This window comes from Chiloscyllium plagiosum, chromosome 39, assembly GCF_004010195.1.
Source record: "Chiloscyllium plagiosum isolate BGI_BamShark_2017 chromosome 39, ASM401019v2, whole genome shotgun sequence".
Taxonomy (NCBI): Eukaryota; Metazoa; Chordata; class Chondrichthyes; order Orectolobiformes; family Hemiscylliidae; genus Chiloscyllium; species Chiloscyllium plagiosum.
In genome coordinates, this window is record NC_057748.1 from 26,064,596 (window position 1) to 26,069,716 (window position 5,121).

A 5,121-nucleotide genomic window follows, 5' to 3' on the forward strand; every position below is an offset into this window, starting at 1 on the left:
ATAAGAGATGAGCAACTTTAGTAAGGCGCTCAACAAGATTCCTCATGATAGAAGCTTCCTCTGCTGACTGTGTATTGCATCAGCATATGGTCACTGTCAGGAACATGTGCGTGCGCGCAGACACACACACACACACACAGACACAGACACTAGTGGAAACACATTGTGCAGCTTCCTCTGCTGACTGTGTATTGCATCAGCATATGGTCACTGTCAGGAACATGTGCGTGCGCGCAGACACACACACACACACACACAGACACAGACACTAGTGGAAACACATTGTGCAGCTTCCTCTGCTGACTGTGTATTGCATCAGCATATGGTCACTGTCAGGAACATGTGCGTGCGCGCAGACACACACACACACACACACAGACACAGACACTAGTGGAAACACATTGTGCAGCTTCCTCTGCTGACTGTGCATTACGTCAGCATTTGTTCACTGTCAGGAACACTGAATAGTCTCTGCACAGACAAACACAGTCTGCACAGGCTGCATGTCCTCAGGAGCGGCACCTCACTTCCCTTATGGCCTGGGAACACAGCTGACGGTAGGTTCCAGCCCAGAGAGACAGGGAGTGAGTTGGAGGGGGGGCATCGTTCACTCTGTAGGGGGAGAAGGGCAATACTATCCCTATGTGAGGATCCCTCAAAGGATGGCCTGGCCCCGAGACAACTCAGGGAAAGGTATTCAGCTGAATAGCCAGCTTGTGACTGGGAGGCTGTGGGAAACTGGCTGGGGTCAGAAGCTCTGTCAGCACCGGGGAGGGGAATGGGGTGGGCTCAGAGAGACATAGAGACTGGACAGGAATTCCAACCATCAAACTACTCCCCCCACCCCCCAGCCCCAGCACCGTGCTGTTAGTGAGGGGACAGGAGTGGGGTGGCTGTGAGGAAGGATAGGGTTAATGGCAATAAATTCCCAGGAAAATCCTGGGTCTGCCCTGCAACACAGCCTCCACCCTGAAAGCTCTAGCATGCCAACTGTCCAATTGGGTGATGTCTCCTGTCGCTGAAGAGCCAGGCAACTCTCCTTGTTGGAGGCCCAGACTGGTGTCTGGAGTTTTAGGGATAGGGATAGGGTTAGGCTCAGGTTCAGTGTCAGGGGTAGGGTCAGGGTCAGAGTCAAGGGTAGGATCAGAGTCAGCGGGTAGGGTCAGGGTAGGGTTAGGGGTCGTATCAGGGTCAGGGGTAGGGGTAGGGTTGGAGTAGAGTTAGGGGTAGGCTCAGCGGGTAGTGAGGGTCAGGGTCAGGGGTAGGATTAATGTCATGGTTAGGGTTAGGGTTGAGGTAGGGTTAGGATCAGGGTCTGGGATAGGGTCAGGGTCAGGGGTAGGATTAGTGTTAGGGTTGAGGTAGGGTTAGGATCAGGGTCTGGGATAGGGTCAGGGTCAGGGGTAGGATTAGTGTTAGGGTTGAGGTAGGATTAGGATCAGGATCTGGGATAGGGTCAGGGTTGAGGTAGGGTTAGGATCAGGGTCTGGGATAGGGTCAGGGTCAGGGGTAGGATTAGTGTTAGGGTTGAGGTAGGATTAGGATCAGGATCTGGGATAGGGTCAGGGTTGAGGTAGGGTTAGGATCAGGGTCTGGGATAGGGTCAGGGTCAGGGGTAGGATTAGTGTTAGGGTTGAGGTAGGGTTAGGATCAGGGTCTGGGATAGGGTCAGGGTCAGGGGTAGGATTAGTGTTAGGGTTGAGGTAGGGTTAGGATCAGGGTCTGGGATAGGGTCAGGGTTGAGGTAGGGTTAGGATCAGGGTCGGGGCTACCTTTGTTAGGAAGATGGAAGAGGTTAAGAGTGAGACTCCCATGTGTTTCTGAACTGAACTTGAAGTCCATTCCTACCCATTCAGACAATGAGGTGTTGCCTGCTGCTGTATACTCTGGCCAGTTACCACAGTATCGTCTCCTTCAGACTCTGCTCCTTCAACGTTCGATGTCTGGGACCATCCAAAGCTTCAAAACCCAGGGTAATGGACATTATCATCAAGGTATGTAAACATTCCCCTCTCCCAGCACCCTCACCTTCAGACAATCACAGAGTCTCCACAGTGTGCAAGCAGTCCATTCAGCCCATTGAGCCCATACTGCCCCACCAAACATCATCCAACGCCAAGACTCACCCAGTCCCATTCTATTTCTGTAACGCTGCGTTTCCCAACCCTGCACAATCAACTGAAATCAGTGGGCACTGTCAGAGGGTCAGTGCTGAGGGAGTGGGCACTGTCGAAGGGTCAGGGCTGAGGGAGTGGGCACAGTCAGAGGGTCAGGGCTGAGGGAGTGGGCACTGTCAGAGGGTCAGTGCTGAGGGAGTGGGCACTATCAGAGGGTCAGGGCTGAGGGAGTGGGCACTGTCAGAGGGTCAGTGCTGAGGGAGAGGGCACTGTCAGAGGGTCAGGGCTGAGGGAGTGGGCACTGTCAGAGGGTCAGTGCTGAGGGAGAGGGCACTGTCAGAGGGTCAGGGCTGAGGGAGCGCGCACTGTCAGAGGGTCAGGGCTGAGGGAGTGGGCACTGTCAGAGGGTCAGGGCTGCGGGAGCGGGCACTGTCAGAGGGTCAGTGCTGAGGGAGCGGGCACTGTCAGAGGGTCAGGGCTGCGGGAGTGGGCACTGTCAGAGGGTCAGGGCTGCGGGAGTGGGCACTATCAGAGGGTCAGGGCTGCGGGAGTGGGCACTGTCAGAGAGTCAGTGCTGAGGGAGTGGGCACTGTCAGAGGGTCAGTGCTGAGGGAGCGTCGCACTGTCGGAGGGCCAGTGCTGAGGGAGGGGGCACTGTCAGAGCGTCAGTGCTGAGGGAGTGGGCACTGTCGGAGGATCAGTGCTGAGGGAGTGTGCACTGTTGGAGGGTTAGTGTTGAGGGAGAGGAGCGTTAAACCACAGAACGTTACAGAAGTGAGCACATTGTCAGTGGCTAGAAGGAGCTTTGCAACGTCCTGTGGTTTTGTCAGACTCTGAGGAAATGAAAGCCGCTTCAATTTATCAATGTTGGGTTTGGTTTTGGAAGGGGGCTTTCAAGAGAGTCAGAGTTTTATAACAGAAAGAGGCCCTTCGGCCCCATTGTGATTGTGCTGGTCATCAAGGATCTCTCTTCTCTAACCACATTCACAGATCATGGCCCATAGCCTTGTGTTCTATGGTGTTTCATCTCTGTGCCACAGTCTCTCTGCCTCTCCCATCCCTTCCAACAGTGAGTTACACACACGTGCAGACACACACACATGCACACACCATCCTCTGGGTGGTAAAAGAAGTTTGCCTCAAATTCTCTCAGACGTTCCTGCTCCTGACCTTCGGACTGTGTCCTCTCTGGTCATTGAGCCCTTGATTAAGGAGGGAATGATGTTTCTTACCTACTCTACTCTGCCTGTGCCTCTCAGAATGTTGTACACCTCAATCAGATCACTCCCCCCTCCCACTGAGCTTCCCTGCTCGGAGGTAAACACCCCCAGCTTTTCCGCTTTCTCATCACAGCTGAGTTGCTCCGTCTCAGGCAACAATCTCCTCTGTACCTTCTCCAGTACAATTCCCATAATGGACATGGAACACTCGCTGCGGCCTAACTAATGTTACATAGTTTCATCAACATCCTTCCACTTGTATTCAGTGCTTTGGCCATTAAAGACGATTATCCCCCAATACGCCTACTTCCCCACCTTGAGCCCCCTATCCTGCTGTCTACACACATCAGGTACTGCCTTGTCCTCTACCTCCCAGGGTTCTATGCTCACCAGTGACCCCCCTTGCAATGTTCATTGCCAGTTTTGTGTGGGTTGCTATACTGTTCAGGAGTCCACCACTGACGCAGTAAGGCTCTTGCCCTCCACGTGTGGTCCAGTTGCTGTAGTCCATCCCCCTGCTTGGGGCAGAGCAGCAGTACCAACATTGCTCACAAGGAGGTATCATGAGGAATCGCCGCAGGGTCTACCTCCTTCCATACTTCACACGTTAAAGATAAGGAACGCATTGTCAGTGCCCATCCTCAGACCCCCTGCTTCCCAAGGTCTGCCCCTTTCACCCATTATAATAACAACCCCCATATGCTTGCATTCCACGTTAGATTGTAAGCCGCTGTGACATTTGCCTGATCATGGAGGTTCGCGATACCAAGGGGAAAGTGGTCGAACATCTCATCGAGGAGCTGAACAGGTGAGAGGCTTTGTGAGGTCCCCTTGCCCTGAACACAGAGGCACCATTCACCGGCAGAAAGTTGGCAGCAGGTTTCATTGGGCAGGCCATGTTGCACATCAGAGTTACACCCAAGTGCACTGCTTTATTTTCCCATGGCATGCCAACTCCGCCACTGTCTCTGAAATTGCTCACTCATGGTCCAGCATTCAGTCACTGGCTCAGCAAAGACAGACACACGTTCGCACTCACGAGACTTCTGTTCCCAAGTTAGAGGATCCCTCCGTCTCCGTGGCAGCGGAACAATGTTATATCGCAGCCTAACATTAACCCTAACCCCCATTCTAACGTAACCCTATCGCTGAACAATGTAAAATCGCAGCCCAACCCTAACCATAATCCTACTGCGGGACAATGCTTTATCGCAGCCTCACACTAACCCTAACCCTATTCCTGAACAATGTTATATCGCAGCCTCACAGTAACCATAACCCTATTCCTGAACAATGTTATATCGCAGCCTCACACTAACCCTAACCCTATTCCTGAACAATGTTATATCGCAGCCTCACAGTAACCATAACCCTATTGCTGAACAATGTTATATCGCAGGCTCACACTAACCCTAACCCTATTCCTGAACAATGTTATATCGCAGCCTCACACTAACCCGAACCCTGAACAATGTTATATCGCAGCCTCACATTTACCCTAACCCTAACCCTATTCCTGAACAATGTTATATCGCAGCCTCACACTAACCCGAATCCTATTCCTGGACAATGTTATATCGCAGCCTCACACTAACCCGAATCCTATTCCTGAACAATGTTATATCGCAGCCTCACACTAACCCGAATCCTATTCCTGAACAATGTTATATCGCAGCCTCACACTAACCCGAATCCTATTCCTGAACAATGTTATATCGCAGCCTCACAGTAACCATAACCCTATTCCTGAACAATGTTATATCGCAGCCTCACACTAACCCTAA

General features: G+C 52.3%; 1 pseudogene; it reads left to right on the forward strand.

Annotated features, from left to right (window-relative positions):
* The first annotated feature begins 450 nt into the window (after positions 1 to 450).
* Positions 451 to 5,121, forward strand: part of LOC122542351 — a 12,517-nt pseudogene continuing 7,846 nt past the window's right edge.